This window comes from Silene latifolia, chromosome X, assembly GCF_048544455.1.
Source record: "Silene latifolia isolate original U9 population chromosome X, ASM4854445v1, whole genome shotgun sequence".
Taxonomy (NCBI): Eukaryota; Viridiplantae; Streptophyta; class Magnoliopsida; order Caryophyllales; family Caryophyllaceae; genus Silene; species Silene latifolia.
This window is the reverse complement of record NC_133537.1, coordinates 231,428,395-231,448,497: the sequence shown is the minus strand read 5'-3', so window position 1 is coordinate 231,448,497 and position 20,103 is coordinate 231,428,395.

The following is a 20,103-nucleotide window of genomic DNA, read 5'->3' as shown; positions in this document are numbered from 1 at the left end:
AATATGATATTTTCATTACTACTATAGTAATTTTTGAGATTTTATTAGATCTAGAACAAATGTTGTGCATAAACAATTTATGTTAAGTATTAGAGAAAGGAAGAGAGATTTTCATAAAACATATGAAAATGAATAAGTATAAAAAATGAGAACAACTCTTCTCATCTTAATAGGGCACCGGTTTTGAAGGGATAGGGAAGACCAATTTTTACTTCTCAATGCCCTTTTTTGTCTTCACAAGAAAGAACTAAGTAGGTCTAGGTATAAGCATGAATAAGGGTCATCATGATGTTCCTTTAAGCATAAAATAAAATAACCACTCACTAACTATCCCAAAAATTTGGTCCACTCTAGTAAAATGGACATCCATTTTATCTTTGTCATTTGTCATATGTAATATGTTGTGACATGTGACATGTAACATGCCATTATTAATATAAATGCATATTTAACCAGTTAAATATCATTACATATTAAATAAATTACATTTAAGAAATTAACAAGTAATTCACAATTACATGTATATAAAATGGGTCACATTAAGTCTAGTTAATATAATCTACAACATCTTGTAATTATAACTAACTAATTACTCTTATCTCTAATGTTTCATAAACATTAATCAATTTTAGTAATATAACAAATTAATTACTAAATTGAATCTTATTTAATCACATTACAATAAGATATAAAATTCTCACTTGTAAATAAATTTGTTCAATTTAAGGATTTAATTAATCCGTATCAATATACGATTAATTAACTTTTCTGTTTGGGAATCGTGCTATAGGTGTGACCTTAATGATTCAACTGATCACCACCGTCAAATGACAAGAATGTCAAATTCTAGTTAGCCAATCATTACCGATTAATGTTGATCAGTTGACTATATAATTGAATCATCCCTTACGTATTCTTATTATGAGATTTAAACATGTGATCGCAATATTGTCGAGGACACATACTCCAACAAAGTGAAGGCATGAGAATTGACGTGACATAGATACGTAGTAATAATCGAGTTATACCCCGTGATAGATACGCATTCATATAACCAACACGAGTTGGGAGTTATTTGTGGGATTAGAGTTTTGAACCGTGGGTGGACCTTGTGCTTTGACTTTTGGGAGGTTTCTAGAATGGGATTATAGCAATGGCATAAGACGATATGAGATTTAATTACGGATTTGTAATGAGTAAGAGAGAGTGTTGAACCTGGAACATAGTCACTTGTGGAAATTGGTAATAAGCATATGAGAACACATTATGATCTTGATAGTCGAACTTGGGGAAGTTCTCTTTTAGGGGAGTGGATGTTATAATTTGGAAATTAAGGAAAGAGTGTGGGAATCGATGTTGAATTAGTGTGGGAATCGATGTGGGATTGTGGATTAGTAGTGTTGGTACTATGGAACTTGATAGGTAGTACTAAGGGTGTTGCGATAGTGAGAGTCATTTGTGAGGTTGACCTTGTCCGTTGAGTGGATGCTACGAGTTTATGGGACGTCTTTCGGGATAGTGTTACCTTGGTTTTGTGAAAGGAGAGTAAGGACTGAGATTGTGATGGGATATAGAGTATAGAGTTAGTAGTACCTTGTTTGAGTCGTGTGTGAACTTCGGGGACGAAGTTCTTTTTAAGGAGGGAAGATTGCAATATCTCGTAGTTTCTAAGGCGTTCACTCGACCGAGTAGACCAAGTGGACCAAGTATAACCTATATTAGACTTAGTGGAGTTATGATAATGCCCGTCTGTAGAAGGGTCATCTTAAAACTGTCATAACTTGAGATCTAGACATGATATTTTTGTGATTCTAATTGGAGGTGATAGCTTATTCTCTTACGATTCCAACGGTAGGTCACACGCCCAAAATGATCAAGAAACGAGTGAGATATGACTATTTTACGAAAACTGATCATTGCTGAGAACTGCATCGCACTCGACCGAGTGAGGTTCACTCGACCGAGTAGACCGGCACTCAAACGAGTGAGTGACACTCGACCGAGTGGACTCGCCACTCAATCTAGTGACGCTGTTCAGAAACACGGGATTAAACCCTTTCTTCCCAAACCCTAAAATCATTTCTATTTTCTTCCTTATCTTTCCAAACTCTCTCCCTTGTCTCTAAACCCCTCACAAACACCATATTAGGGGATTCAAGCTTGGATTATAGGATTGCTCACCTTATCCTTCATCCTTTCACCTTGTAAGTTGAGATCTACCCTTCTTTCTAGTCTTATAAACCTTAATATTTGGGGTTTTTTAATTGGGTTGATTAATTAGCAATTATTTTTAATATATGGGTAATTAGTGGGTAATAATAAGGGATTTTGTGTTGTATTATAGTATAGTGTGATTTATAATAGTCAATATGTGATTTATGTAGGATGAGACGGTTTTATGAGATGGATACTTGGTGATTTCGACTAGCTTATGGATTATGCTAAGAGGTAGGTTATGAAGGAAATCTATATCTCATTATACAACATATTCTTATATGTTTCAAATTTATTTAGTCATAAAATAAATTCTAGATCTTATGCATGCAAACTAAAATAAATAAGTGAAGAAATCATTTTCTTACCATATGAATTTCGGTCAAATGGGCACCAACAAGATCTCCTTCTTGTTAGTTCTTGAGCTTTCCAATATTAGATGAACATACATGACCTCAAAATAGAAGCCCTCCAATTAGTTGCACCCAAGACTATCCCTTAAACCCACAAACTAATATGTACTAGATATTTATATTGTGGTTTACCTTAAAATTGATTACTAACACTCATATATTACATTAATAATTTTAGTAATCTTTCATGAACAATTTGGATTAAAATCTCATCTTTTTGATGAAGATTAAAGAGAGAGAAGAGAGAAAATGCATGAACAACTTGCATGTGATATTGGAATGAATTATTAAGTGAATTAAAAGAATAAAAATTCTCTATATTCACCCACAAAACCGGTTGGGTGTAAGGTCTTTTGACCAATTTTTCTTTCTCTTTTTGTCTTCACAAGACAAATTGGTGTAAGACTTTTGCATGGTCATGTCACTATCAAGTGTCATAGACAAATGAATAAGACAAATGAACAAGACAAAATTTCTCACAAGCTCACCCAATTTTCGGTTTACATTTTGTAATATGGAGTTCATTTTATTTTTGTCAATTGTACAATTGTATGTCATGTGACATGTGACATGTCTTATGTCATGTTTTAATTTAAAATGCATATTTAACAAATTAAATATCATTTACAAATTAAATAAATCATATTTAACAAATTGACTAGTAATATAAAATTACTTTCTCATAAAATGGTCATTTAATTACTAGTTAGTATAATTCACAATATCTTGTAATTATAACTAACTTATCATTCTCTTCTCGCGTGTTTCGCAAACACCGATTAATTTTAGTAATAAAACTTCTTAAATTACTAAATAAAATCTCATTTAATCACATTATAATAAGATGTTATTTTCTCTCTTATAACAATTTGTTCAATTTTAAGGAATTAATTAATCTGTATCGGTATACAATTAATTAACCTTTTCAATTAAGGGAATCATCGTTTAGGTGTGACCTCAAGGGATCAACTGGTCACCACCGTCGCATGACAGTAATGTCAAACTCTAGCCAGCCAATCATTACCGATATGTGTGGACCAGTTGACTTTATATATGTAATGTATCATCCCTTTCGTATTCTTATAATTAGATTTAAACAATGATATTTAAATCGTGTGATCGCACTATTGTTGAGGACACATTTCCCAAGAATCTCCCACTTGTCCTCGACAAGTGTGCGTCACCAATTCTCTTGTCCTATTACTATCTCCCACTCAATGCAAGGTGTCTTTCGGGTCGTACTTGCAAGTGATCATATCGAGAGTGGCTTCCTCGATCTGGAGAATAACTGATTGACCGGATTTATCCACCATGGATTCATTCCGAGCGTGGCCACGCATTTCCAGTTCATTACTCCTCGAGTGGCCCTGAGATATTGTTTTAACCCTGACAAGGGGGTGGACAATTCCTATCGCACTTATTCCCTTCGACTAGCCACAACTATCATAACCCAAAATATGCCCATTTGACCCCATTTACGAAGGTTGTAGTAACACAAATCAAAGTTAATCTGAAACTGTACCATCTTAGGCGAACAGTCTTTAGTCAAAAGAATCGACTCATTAGAATACTATAGTAGCTCTCGCCATGACCAGGCTATATAAATTTGCGTAACTCTATAAGCGGTCACCGCCCGACAAAGTGTTCCTAATACCGCCTATGTGATCGACTAGTCATCTCACATGACTCTATGGCACTTGAACTTGCCATCAGTCGTATCACACTCTAGTCACTTCGAGATGTCACCTCATACAAGCGACTATGGGCTAATACTATGTTAATCCGGGTTCACTTTAACGGGGTTCAATGTTGTCTCTACAACCCGTTTGGATGTAACAAAGTATAACAAAAGAGTTTTAAAGTAAAACTCGAACGACAAATGCGATTATCACATATGAATAGTCAATGCCTGATTACTACTTCATATTCTATAATCTAATTTGATCTTGTACGTAGTTGTTCATTTCAATTCAATTGAAATGACATGACTCATCATGTTTAGCCTTTGAGAAGGCTTTGGTTAGTAGGTTTTATCAATTTCTTGTACCTTACTCAACCTTACTACATACTCGTTTTCCTTTGTAATGTATACATTTGCATTACAAAACTTTCTGAGTACGTGTCGAGATCCAATCAAGACATAGGCCCTTTAGCCTAAGAATAGCTCCCACTGTTTTCACAGTGTGCGGGACTCATCCTTCTTGCACATCTCATGATTGCAAGTGTACTCAATTTCCGTTATAAATATCTCTCATTGTTCTTTATTGCCTAGAACGATTCTAGAAAATCTACTTCTTATTTAACATTGCCACAATGGTATCTTAACCATCCTAATGTGTTTTGATTATGGTTTTGTCGGAAACCATGCACAATCTCAATTGTCAATTGTCACTTGTGTAACACCCTTACACAAAATTGCATCATAAACACTTTGCATCATAGCCTTAATGCTTCTGCAAGCACTTAAGGGTAATCTTTATGGCTTACTTGGTAAAGATTACTTAAATTCGATTTTGAAAATAATTCATCATACTCAAAGTATATGAAGTGTTATACATCATTACTTATTTAATTGATCCCAAATGAAGCAAATGGAATCAATCAAATATGTTCAATTTAATTGAACTAGTCATGAATCTTATCAACATAAGACTTGTTATTTACGCCAATATCATGTAGATTTATCTTCATAAATCTGGATATTAAAGATGTATTATATTACTCCAAAAGTCTTAAATCATTCTCAATGATCAATATGTCATCCACATATCGGACTAAATAAAATTTCCGTAACTCCCACTAAACTCCATGTATAAACACAACTTCTTGACTTATCGAGAAAAGTTTTATAACATGATCAAAACATTGATTCCAACTCATTGATGTCCTACTTAAGATTCTCTCTTAAGTTTCACATTATCTTAGGATTGCAAGAATCTACTAAACTCAAGACATGTATTGAATACATTCCTTCTTTGAAGAAGTGGGTTTTAGATTCACATGCTGTATGCGTATCCTCATAATGAAATACAATCCCTAAGAAGATCCAAATAGACTTAACCATTTCAATTAGTGCAAAACCCTTTGCAACCAATATTGCTTTGAAATCTCTCTTTATTAGTGCAAAACCCTTTTTCACTAATCAAGCCCTTTTGTTTCGGATTTTCATGGCTCTAAGCCTTGTATTGAGTTGTGACTTAAACACTCTTATGTAAGTCATATGTTCATTACTTTCTAGAAGTAATCAACTTGAATCAAACAATTTCTTTTGTAAGTTATAAGCTCTTTACTTTCTTAAAAGTAGCATGAATTCATCATTTTTAACAAGTGACGAATTTAACCTCCTAGGTTTTCAAGAAACAATGTCTTACACAAAACGTCTCATGTAGCCAAGAAAGACCAGTTTCTTGCGACATAACATTCTCTGTCTCATGTAGCCAAGAAAGACCAGTTTCTTCCGACATAACATTCTCTGTGGCATTCTTTGTGGCTCTTGAATAATTTCTCCCACTCTGTCTTCTAGAAATAAACTTGTATTTTAGAAAGATGACTTCACGAGCCGCAAAACCCGTCGTACTCGTGATAGTTGAAAAGGGAAAAATGAGCATTTGTTTCTTGTGAAAAACTTACAAACATGGTACCCTTACCATTTCATATCTCATATGATTCGATTTAGTGGAAAATAATCTAGAAAAAATGATAAAATCCCCAAAAGGATCAAGTAACTCAAAGTAACTTGATTGAAGTCCAAACCATATCGAATAGCGTTTGAATTCTTATCCAATCACACATTATTCCATAATGCGTGCTAAGAGAGATTAACTTGTGATACTATACCACATTTCCTTTGGCTTATATCAAAGTCTTCACTTTGATAATCCCATCACGACTAAATCGTGATTCCTTGAACTCTTTGAACTTCTTCAAGAATTTCTCTATTTACCTTATTAAGTGAACACATTAGCATCAACTTAAATCGTTGGTAAAAGAAAACGATCAACCTACTTGGATCAATGATTTACAACCTCGATCTCCTTTTCAACCAAAAGGCATGAGATATCTTGCTTTGAATACAAGATACGCATATACCATTAACAATCTAATGGTTTCAAGAGTACTCGATAACTCTTTGCGTTCATCATTCCAAAATTTAAGGTTTAATCTTGGGTTACCAATTTGAATCTTACATCATCTACATGATATATTATTCTAGTTTGGTTTAGAATATAATCACCTTGATAATGGGCTAGCCATACATCAAATCGTGGTGTATAGGGTCACAAAAGTGAAAACTTCTTTTGTATCTTAACAAGTTTATATTCTTATTTAGAGTTTATGCACTTAATAGTCACAATTAAGTACAACTTTAAATCCAAAAACTAGATTGAGTACACAATTACTCTATCTCTCGACATTATTGTTGCTAGTCGTCATATTCTAATCATCTTATGTGTCGAATACAATGATGAAAACCTCCACTGGTTTCTAATATTGACAAAGTGGTACTAGCAAAATTTATGTTTAATCAAATAAACATTTAAAGAAGAAGGTCCCATTAGATGTCCCACAACTTAACTTGTTGATTCTTCAATAATTTGGGGTAGTTTCCTTTCTCGTGTCCAACATTTAAAACAATGGAAACTTTATCGGTCGGGATTGATAGGTTTAGTATCATCATTCTCAACAACTTTACCTTTAACATTACCTTGTATCAATTCCATTATAATCTTTACTTCTTGAACCTCGTCCTCATCTTAACGGTTTAAGAGAATGCTCCCACTTATTTCAATGAGTCTTTGCTTTGAGAAGCAAAATTGAATTCATGAAGATCACTCTTCATTTGTTAGTTTTAGTCTTAAAACTTTCATTGAAGTGGTTGCGTTATTTTGGTCAATTACGAATTCTTAACAAAACTAATTACCAAAGCAATTTATCGCTTCAAGGTACTTAATTCATTTAAGTACATGAAAAACAATCCATTGTAAGTAGATGTGTTAGTCTAGAATCAAAAACCTGTTTGATAATGAATAACTTTAATCTATACTCTTTGCAACAGATCCTTAGCAATGGTTAATTCGAGGTCTTTAGAAGAAAATTCAAATTTTGTCTTTAGTTACGATGTTTTAATGGAGTTTTGAATCAAAAACGAAATGATATCGTATATGAATTGTGGTAAAGAAATAGAACAATATAACAACGGAATAGTGGAAAACTTAACATTTATCGTTTTATTAATACTATGATAAATGATTCCAAGATCCAAATTCATATTAACTTGGGCACGGTGTGGCCGATACATCCCTTATCAATATAACTCGGTGGATTAACTCTTTAATCGATTCTACTTTTAGAACTCTTGGTCGATAAAATTACATTAACATTTATCTTTAGCCCAAAACACATTCAACAAGGGGACGGTGTGGCCGATAAAACCCTTATCGAAAAACTTTTGTTGAGTTCAATCCAAATTTCGAATAAAGGTGTCCATGATCCAAATCCACATCAACTTGGGCACGGTGTGGCCGATACATCCCTTATCAACATGAATTCGGTGGATAGACATTTATCACCCACTTCCCCTACGTAACAAGGTTTGTACCCCGGTGTGGCCGAGTGCACTCCCTCATGAAATAGGTTTTCATGGTTTCTACTATTTGGTAAGGCTAAGTCTCAATTGTTTGATTTAGCGAGAGGTCATGTCAATTTATTATCTATCACGTTTTAAGTGAACTAAAGCGGTGAACTACGATAATTATAGTTGACACGGTCGATATACTCGATTAAAAGATGATGCATGTTTTAGTTATGGCGATTTAGCGATGCATGCGACATATAAATAAAATGCGAAGCATAAAAATAAATCCTAGTATGGCCTTCCTAAAATAGAAAAACTATTTAACTATTACATATTCGGAAACCAACTCCATTGGTCCCTTGAACTTCGGTTGTGGCACGCATCTCGAGGTAACACCGTCTTTATGTATCGTCATCTTGAAGAAATCCGTCTTTGGGAACTCCGAAATGAATAAAATTACATAATAAATTACATAATTTCCTATTATACATTTGTAACTAAAATAAAATAAATCTATTAAATTAAAAAACGGTGAGACGAGATCACAATAAATTACAACCGAATCGATATTCCCGTGCATTTCGGGTAATACCAATTTAAAAACTAAGGCCATACTAAGTAAAATTACATAATTCAAAAATTACATAAAATAAATTATGACAATCATAAATAAAATACAGCATTATAATATGTATGAACATGCCCAATTTTATGCTAAATCGCCTTTAAGGAGCCAATATCGTATATTACACGGTTTTTACGGATTTGCGTGATTCAACGTTTTATAATCACAAAAATTACATAAATTCATATTTATGCACTAGTTAATTACCCTAACTTCTTAGGACTCAAAATTAGTCTCCACTAACTATTTGACCATAATTAACTCATATTTCTTAATATTGTTCATAAAAGGACTCAAAATTACAATAAAATGCTATAAACTTCAAATAAATCACAAAAATTTCAAATAAATTCAAAATTTGAAATTTAAACTCATGAACATTCTGGAAAAATACCATGACACTCATAATGTTCAAAAACATAGGTTAAAAATTTCGAAAGTTATCGGGAAAAACAATGTTGCTGTTTATCGGATTTATCAATAAAAATCATAAAAACATGAGAAAATATATATTCATTAACTTTTCAATTTTAGATCTGAAAAAGATAATAAAATGCAACATGTGACATTTTTCCTTAATCATGAAGTATGTTTTAGCAATTTTTCACTAATTAAGTCACTATTTATGCTATTTTTCATCAAAAATCCATAAATCATGCATGAAGACTTCATTATAGCCTATTATTTTACACACATCTTGTAAAATTGCATGTGACAACATACTAAATTTCTATGACCAGATTCAAAAAATTTCTCATATTAACCTATTTTCATCTAAATCCGATTTTTATCATGAAAAATCCATTTTTCGAGCATAAGAACTCATAAAATTATGAAAATTTCCAGATCATCTAAAAATAATATATGTGAAAACATATCCAAAAACCACTGGAAAATTCGAAGTTTAGCTCATTTTCGTCCAAAAATGACATTTTTATCATAAAAATCACATTTTAATGCCAATATTATATAAAATGAACAATAAAATCCATAAATTAACCAAAATATCCTAAATACATTTTAGGATCAGAAAATTTAACATGCATAAATTATTTTCGTGATATATCATAATATCACAAATTTATAAGTTTTGTTTGTTAATCATATAACTCGGAAAAACAATAACCGATTTGCATGCAAACAACCTTGTGCGCTCTGATACCGATTGAAGGAAATCTATATCTCATTATACAACATATTCTTATATGTTTCAAATTTATTTAGTCATAAAATAAATTCTAGATCTTATGCATGCAAACTAAAATAAATAAGTGAAGAAATCATTTTCTCACCATATGAATTTCGGTCAAATGGGCACCAACAAGATCTCCTTCTTGTTAGTTTTTGAGCTTTCCAATATTGGATGAACATACATGACCTCAAAATAGAAGCCCTTCAATTAGTTGCACCCAAGACCATCCCTTAAACCCACAAACTAATATGTACTAGATATTTATATTGTGGTTTACCTTAAAATTGATTACTAACACTCATATATTACATTAATAATTTTAGTAATCTTTCATGAACAATTTGGATTAAAATCTCATCTTTTTGATGAAGATTAAAGAGAGAGAAGAGAGAAAATGCATGAACAACTTGTATGTGATATTGGAATGAATTATTAAGTGAATTAAGAGAATAAAAATTCTCTATATTCACCCACAAAACCGGTTGGGTGTAAGGTCTTTGGACCAATTTTTCTTTCTCTTTTTGTCTTCACAAGACAAATTGGTGTAAGGCTTTTGCATGGTCATGTCACTATCAAGTGTCATAGACAAATGAATAAGACAAATGAACAAGACAAAATTTCTCACAAGCTCACCCAATTTTCGGTTTACATTTTGTAATATGGAGTCCATTTTATTTTTGTCAATTGTACAATTGTATGTCATGTGACATGTGACATGTCTTATGTCATGTTTTAATTTAAAATGCATATTTAACAAATTAAATATCATTTACAAATTAAATAAATCATATTTAACAAATTGACTAGTAATATAAAATTACTTTCTCATAAAATGGTCATTTAATTACTAGTTAGTATAATTCACAATATCTTGTAATTATAACTAACTTATCATTCTCTTCTCGCGTGTTTCGCAAACACCGATTAATTTTAGTAATATAACTTCTTAAATTACTAAATAAAATCTCATTTAATCACATTATAATAAGATGTTATTTTCTCTCTTATAACAATTTGTTCAATTTTAAGGAATTAATTAATCTGTATCGGTATACAATTAATTAACCTTTTCAATTAAGGGAATCGTCCTTTAGGTGTGACCTCAAGGGATCAACTGGTCACCACCGTCGCACGACAGTAATGTCAAACTCTAGCCAGCCAATCATTACCGATATGTGTGGACCAGTTGACTATATATATGTAATGTATCATCCCTTTCGTATTCTTATAATTAGATTTAAACAATGATATTTAAATCATGTGATCTCACTATTGTTGAGGACACATTTCCCAACAGGTTAATCCTACTTGGTTTCAATATTATGCTTGTTACATGTTTTGTGGTTAATGTTGTAACTAATATCATCTAATTAGAGTAATTGCATTATAACATGTTTAGTCACTAATCATGTCATAAAGAGGATAAACATGATGGTTATTGTGTATAAGAAGGTAATGATGGTTAAGACTATGTGATGAGTCGGTATTTGGCATATAAAGTGTCATCTTGCATTTGTTATAATTATCTTGTGTATTGGATGTTGGTGACGATATGGTGGATTACTTGTTATTATTGAGACGTAAGGCGGTTGGAAGACCGTCTTACGCTTGAGTCGCCTCTTGGAGATTCCCACTCCAAGAGGGATGTGCAAATTAATGGCTTGAGATACGGAGGGACTCGTGTGGTTGAGACACGACGTCTGGCAGGGGATCCGGTTGGCTTCTGGACCCGGTATGTCTGGGCGTGTCCCGGTACCTGTTTGTGGTTGTTGGTATGTCTGGGCGTGTCCCGGTACCAGTGTGGTTGTTGGTATATCTGGGTGTGACCCGGTACCGTGGTGGTGGTTGTTTGTTAGCATGTCATTCATATCATAGTCATGTGGCAGATTCACACACTCGTGTCGTGTCACACTTTATATTTATTGAAACTGACGTGTTATGTGTCTGTGTAATTGTCACTTATCTCTGGGGTGGCCTGTGTCGATCCATATGATATCCTTTGGTCATATGGGGAGCAAGTTAAGTGCAAGTTGCTTGGATAGCACGTGGGAGACGGGACGAGCTTGACGAGTCACGAGACGAGTATAGTTGGCTAGATAGTATAGTTATCATGAGTTGTACTTTTATTCATTTGTTTACGTTTATGTAATTCACTAAACACTATATTTATCTATAAAATGTTCTTTTATTGAAGTTTTGAAACACTACCTCGGGATGCCGAGATGATAACACTCCAATTATCTTGGCCGGATAGTTGGGGTGTTACACTGTTACTCGATAAAGTGGACCCCCTCACTCGACCGAGAGGAGCCATGGACAGAACATTTAAACCTCCTGGAAAGTGGGCACTCGACTGAGTAAGCTCGGGCACTCGACTGAGTGGAGTTAGTAACTCGACCGAGTGAATTGGGTTTATCCCGTTTTGCATAATTTCGACCAATTATCAAGTGCATACCCTTGCTTAGTGACTATATTGGCCGCTTAATAGTTGAGTGGGCCTAGTAAGACTGGCATAATCAATTTTTGTGAATTATTTACGTTTGGTAATGATAGTTGGTATGCCACTTTTGCTTGGTGTATTAACATTAAAAGTGTGTTTAAACAATCAATAGCGACATAGCATGACTAAATATACAGCAAAGACATGTGATAATCGTATGTGACATGTGGTGATTTTAGTAAAATCATAATGAGTGCCACTTATGAACTTCATGATGATTGCTTGATACATAAATGAGTCTTATAACAATCATAGACGGAAATACTTGCATGAAGTTAAAATAGACACAAATGTATGCGCGACCATGTGGTACATTTGACGCGGTATATGCATGGCATGAGTATGGCAATCGAGTCCTATTAGAGGGCATAATTTATTACGCGGTGTCTATCATTTTGTTCCTTGTCATGTGTTTCGAACGTAGCTTATGAGTATATCCATGTGTTGGTGTGTTGGACTTTGGGATGAAGTTCTCTTTTAGAGGGGAGTGAAGGTTACAATCAGATGTTTTAGGAAAGAGAACGAGCATGATATGAGTATAGAACAACCACGATAGGCGTACAAGTGTATACATATTGGGTAAGGAGATGCGTACAAGTGTAAGAGAGTACTTTCGGTGAAGGAACACATGCGAGACGAGTGAGGAAGGTGAGAACCATATCGGCATGACAAGAGTGAGTCCTTGGGAGGAGACGGCACGAGACTTGAAGGAATATTAGGAAAGGCGATTGTGAGATGAACTTCGGGGATGAAGTTCATTTTAAGGGGGGAAGATTGTAATACCCAGATATTTTGGAACCCAAAAAGGACTCTTGGGATGTGTGAGTGGACCCTCGGACTTGGTGAGCCTACCGGAAGTAAAGGATGACCGTACACTAGAACAAGTAGAACCTAAAGTAGACCTAGTAAGACTACAGTTAACCGAGTAAGACTTGAAGTTTCAATAAATAAATTTGAGATACAACATGATAAATAAATATGCAACATGTCAATGTTGTGAATGAGATACAATTATACGATCAAAACGCCGGTATCGGGACACGCCTAGACGTACCCACATCCAGCGGTGCCAGGGACACGCCCAAGACACCACACCTCACCACAAGGTACCGGGACACGCCTAGACGTACTGGGTCCGGAATCCAACCGGATCCCCTGCCAAACGCCATGTCTCACCCACACGAGTCCCTTCGTACTCAAGCCATTAATGTGCCTCAACATATACGATAATAACCAATAAATAAAGTACAACCCAACATATCACAATTATCTGCTTAACGATGTAATTAACCACTAAACATGTGAGACTAATTATAACATTAACAACAACATAAACAACACCACATTATTGAGACCGAGTAGCATTAACCTACCTTTTAGCATACTCCATAAGCTACTCGAATCCCATATGAATCCGTCTCGCAAGACCGACTTATTCCTATAAAATCATTTAATACTATCACAATACATCCTACACTATAATACACTACAAAACCAGCTTATTATTACCCACTAATTACCCATATTACACACTAATTATTAATTAATTATCCAAATTAAAACCCCCAAAAGTTAGAGTTTACTACAAGATAAGAAAGGTTAGATCGTGACTTACAAGGTACAAAGGATAAGGAATAAGGTGAACAATCCCCTAGAGCAAGCTTGTAATAGTTCTTGACTCCTAATTAGACTCCTCTAATTAGTCATTAAATAATTACCATAATTTAATGTGTCTTAAGGATCTAGTTATATGCATGCTAAAATAAACATGAAAAGAGTAAAAGATTAAGAATACAACCTATTCTTCATCTTCAATATGGCATGATCATCTTAATCTTAATCCTCCCTTGAATAATACTAATAATGTAGTACTTTAGTAATGCCATCCAAGACTCCACCCTAATAATGCAAAGTAGGACTCCTCCTTTTAATGCCACCCAAGACTCCACCCTAATAATTCCTAGTAACATTAACTAGATATTACTAGAAACAATCCTAGAATAATACTAATAATATTACTACTTTAGTAATATAAGATGTATATTATTTGAGTGAGTTATGTGTGATAATTTTATGAAAGTAGGATGAAGAAATAAGAACAATAATTGTTCTTTCTCAAGCAAAAACCAACCGGTCAAAAACCCAGTTTTGACACACAAAACTCTAACATCAAAAAGCCATTAAGTGAGTGTATATATAGACAAGGTAAGTGGGGAACATGAGTGGAGAATGACATCAAAATTTTGGCTAAAAATTACCAAAAATTTGGTTTGTCTCAACTACATATAAATCGGTCCACGTGGCCCCTTTTTGGGTCTTATTTTGAGTTTTAGCATTTGTCCCACAAATGCTTATAAGTCACATACTTAATTATCTTACATAATTAAATGTTAATTTGACTATTTAACAATTCAATAGTGTAATCAACTAAACATATACACTTAACTTTTGAGTGACATTTGACCATTATATCAATATATAATAGGTCTTATAAAATCCAATTAACTAATTTTACAACTCCTTGTAACTTTAACTAACTAATTACCTCCGCCTCACAATATATATACGTATACCGCACAAATTTAGTGAATTAAACTTTAATCAGTAAATATCGTCTTATTTAATCATATTAACATACGACTTAATATTTATTAGTCAATTATCGTATAATTGAATAATAAATTTACTTGGCCTGAGTTCCAAACTCATTATCAAATAAAAACTCACTTGACTAACTTTTAGTCAATTATTATTCAAGGGACTAATTTATCTGTATCATATACAAATAATTAGTTTATCCATTGGGGCGCCATCCTATAGGTGTGATCGAAAGAGATCAGCTTAACACCGCCGTCATACGACAATAACGTCTAACTCTAGTTAGCCAACTGTTACCGATATACGTTGATTAGCTGACGAGTATAAAATAATATATCCTGGGTATTTTTCTCTTATGAGATTTATTAATTAAACGCATTATTGTGGAGAACACTTACTCCAACAATCTCCCACTTGTTCGACACAAGTTTGCGCTATCGATTCTCTTGTCCGTTATATCTCTCATTCAATGCAAGGTGTCTTTCAGGTCGTACTTGCACATGATCATATCGTGAGTGATTTACTCAATCGAGAGAGTAACTGTCTGGCCGAAAAATATACCATAGATCACTTCCGAGCGTGTCCACGCATTTCTAGTCACTACTCCTCGAGTGGCCCTGAGATGTTAAAACCCTGACGAGGGTGGAGAATTCCTATTAACCTATTTTCTTCATTTAATCATATATCACCATGACCCAGAAGATGCCCATCGGCCTCCTTTTATGGCGCGACCTATGACAAAAACCAAAGCCAATCGGAAACTATATCGACTCAAACAAATATTCGCCAGTCAAAAGAGTCGATTCATAGGTATACTATTGAAGTCCTTGACACGACCACGCTTCAAAAGGAAATTAGAAGGACTCTATAGATTGTCACCGCCCGACAGAGTGTCTCCATAGTCTGCCTATTTAATCAACCAGTCATATCCATGACCCCATGGTTGTCGAACCCACAATCGATCGACTTACAATCTAGTCACTCCGAGACGTCACTGTAATACTACGGTTTTTCTAAGTCTGTTACTCGGCCGAATATGGCTTACTCGGCCGAGTAAGTGCGTCGTGTATTTATGGTCAAGCTACTGTCCAAGAATATTCGGCCGAGTATGGGAATATTCGGCCGAGTATGGGAATATTCGACCGAGTAGGGGATACTCTGTTGGAATATGTGTCCTCAACAATAGTGCGATCACATGTTTAAATCTCAAATTAAGAATACGTAAGGGATGATTCATTTATATAGTCAACTGATCAACATTAATCGGTAACGATTGGCTTGCTAGAGTTTGACGTTACTGTCGTGTTGACGGTGGTGATCTGTTGATCCCTTAAAATCACACCTAAAGGATGATGCCCTTATCAGTAAAGTTGATTAATTGTATGATGATACAAGTTAATCAATTCCTTAAAATTGAATAATTCATTTGTGAGAGAGAATATTTATATCTTATTGTAATTGGATTAAATAAGATTTATTTTACTACTGGAAATACTTTATTACTAAAATTGATTATTGTTTGTGAAACAATTGAGATAAGAATGAATGGTTAATTATAATTATAATATGTTGTGAATTATAATTATATGATCCATTATATTTATGTGATCAAGTATACTAGTCAATTTGTTATATGTAGTTTAATTAATTTATAAAATGATATTTATTTGATAAATATACATTAAATTAATTAATAACATGTAACATACTACATGTGACATATTGGGTGACAAATGACAAAATAAAATGGTAGTCAATTTTATACATATGGACCGAAATGAAGGTAGTAGTAGTGGATTGTGGTTGATTTATTTTATGAGATAAAATACTTGTAATCATACCTAGTCTAACTAGCTTACATACCTACACATTTAGATAAGAACAAAAGGAAATAGGGAAGGACCATATATTGGTCCTCTAACTCCCCAAAACTAGCACACCCTTCTTTATTTGGAGGATTTTTGTTCTTTATTCATTCTCCTTATGCATATTCATTTTATACACATGCATACTTCTCTCTTACATTGTTCATCTTTCTCTAAAAATAGAGAAATGATAATCTAATTATTCAAAGATATTACTAATATTATTAATGTAATATATGAGTATTAGTAATCAATTTTAAGGTAGACTACTAAACAAATATCTAGCATATATTATTTAGTATAGATAAGGGCTAATCTTGGGTGCAATCAAGAGAAGAATATCTACATTGGGATTTTGGAGGATCATCCTAATACTCATCATATTTCAAGAATAAGTGAAGGTAGGAGACCTTACTTGTGCCCATAAATTCGAAAATAACAAATTGTTTTCTCATTTTATTCCTTATTTTGTTATGCATGCACTAGATCTAAAGAGCACAAATTAAGAAGTTAATTAGTTCACTATTAGAAAAGTCTAATAAAAGGTATATGAACCTAACAATTGGTATCAGAGCATAGGATGTTACATGCATAATCGGTTTGGTTTTTCCGAGTTAAATGTAACTTAATTAAAACTAGAAATTTGTGATTTATAAGAGTAAATCACGAAATCATGATGCATGTTATAAATTTTGGTCCTAAAATATTTTTAGATCATTTTTATGATTTATGGTAATTTATTGCTCATTTTAATGATTTTTAGTGATTTTATTACATTTTTATGAGTAAAATGAACTTTTATTCACTAAAAATAGTTAAATCTAACTACTGGCCATGATTTTTAATGTGACCTCACATAAATATTTTAAATATTGTATGTAAAGTTTCATATTAATGTGATTAATATTTCATGATTTATAATTTTTATGTGATATAAATGGCATAAATGGAGGTTAAATGACTAAAAATGGTTCAACTTAGTTTATGACCTTGAAAATTTAATATGACCTCACATGCATATTTTGATTAATAATGCATGATTTATGATTTTTATGAGATAAAAATGGATTAAAAGGAGGTAATATGGTTAAATATAGTTAAACTTCGAACCAGGCCATGAGATTTTAATATGTTGTCACATGAATGATTTACACACTGTATGTAAATTTTGAGATGAAATGATTTCATTTTGCATGATTTATGAATTTTTAGTGTAAAAATGGCATAAATAGTGACTATTTTAGCATAAATGGCTAAAATGAATTGCATGGCATGAGAAAATTATTTTAGGTTGCATAAATATCCCACTTATCAGATCTAAAGTTGTGAAATTGATTGGATTAATTTTTAGATACTTTAGATGTTTTATGAGATAAAGCCGATAAATTGCAACTATATTTTATTGAAATTAAATTCGAAAATTTTAACCATATTTTTGACATTATGAGTGTCATGGAATTGTTCCAGAATGTTCAAAAATTTAAAATTCAAATTTTGAAATTATTGTAATTTAATTTGGATTTATTTCATAAATATTATCATTTTAAGGTCAAAATGAGCATAATATAATATCAAGTTGAATTATTGTCAAAAATTGAGTGATGACTAATTTTTGAGTCCTAATAGTGTTAGGATAATTAACTTGAGCTTAAATTTGATTTAAGTATTGATTTGTGGTTTTAATAAGTTATTATCACACATTTCCATAAAACCGGGTATATAATCGATATAAGTTAAATAGGGCGATTTGACACATAATTTGGTATGATAGACACATATTATAATGCTGCATATTTCAATTGTTGAATGTCCTTTTATTTATATAATTTTGAATTATGTAATTTTATCTTAGTATGGCCTTAGTTTTAATCGATATTACCCGTAATGAAAGATAATATTGATTCGGTTGTAATTTAATGTGATCTCGTATCACTTTTATTTTTACTAGTTTTTCATATTACAAATGTATAATAGGAATAGCCTTGTATTTTTATTATTTTTTTTAATCATGGAGTTTCTTCAAGACGGTGCCCTTTGGAAAGGCGTTCCGACAAAGACGGTGTTCTTAGGAGGCGTGCCACTTGAAGATTCAAGGGAACAAAAGAGATGGTTTCCGAATATGTAATAGATTATTTGATTTTCTATTTTAGGAAGGCCATACTAGGAATTTATTATTATTGCTTTGCATTTATTTTAATATGTTGCATGCATTGCCAAATAGCCATAACAACACATGCATATCATATCGAGTCATCGACCGTGTCAATTATAATTATCGTAGTTTACCGCTTTAGTTCAATTAAAACGTGATAGATAATAAATTGACAAGACCTCTCACTAAATAATAATTGAGAATGAACCTTACCAAATAGTAGAAACCATGAGTCCCAATTTCAAAAGGAAGTAGGCTCGGCTCACCGGGGTGCTAAACTTATTACGTTGGGTAAGTGGGTAATAAAATGTTATTACATCGAAACTTGGATTGAGCTCAACGGAAGTATTCGTAACCGTAGTCGCATGTGTTCCGGGCTAAAGATAAATATTAAAGTAATTTTTTTCGACCGAGAGTTCTGGAAGTAGAATCGATTAAAGAGTTAATCCACCGAGTTATATTGATAAGGGATGAATCGGCTCACCGTGCCCAAATTAATATGAATTTGGATCTCGGGATAATTTATAATAGTTGGGTAGAGGTCACTATATAAATGCTTAATACTTGTTTAAAATGATTACACGTATTATTAAAACGATAGATGTTAATTATTTCCTTCATTTCCGTTTTTGTAGTTATTTATACGCAATGGATTCATCTAATACTCTTACACCAATCACTATTAATTCATGGCTCCAATCATTCGATGAAAAGTGCTCCGAGTATGACAATGATACGATTAGAGAATTACGCATTGGCATTGGTCGGGATAGAAATCTTTGCTATTTTACCACTTCCATACCTCTCATTCCAATATTAATGCCCGCCTCTTTGGAAAGAGAATCTTGTGAAGAAAATCTCACTAATTCCAAGGCATAATTGTTTGTAGAAATAAGGAGAAATATTAAATTCAGTGGGAGTTCTAGCAAGAATGTTCTTGCAACTAAAAGGAGTAATGGTATAATTAAA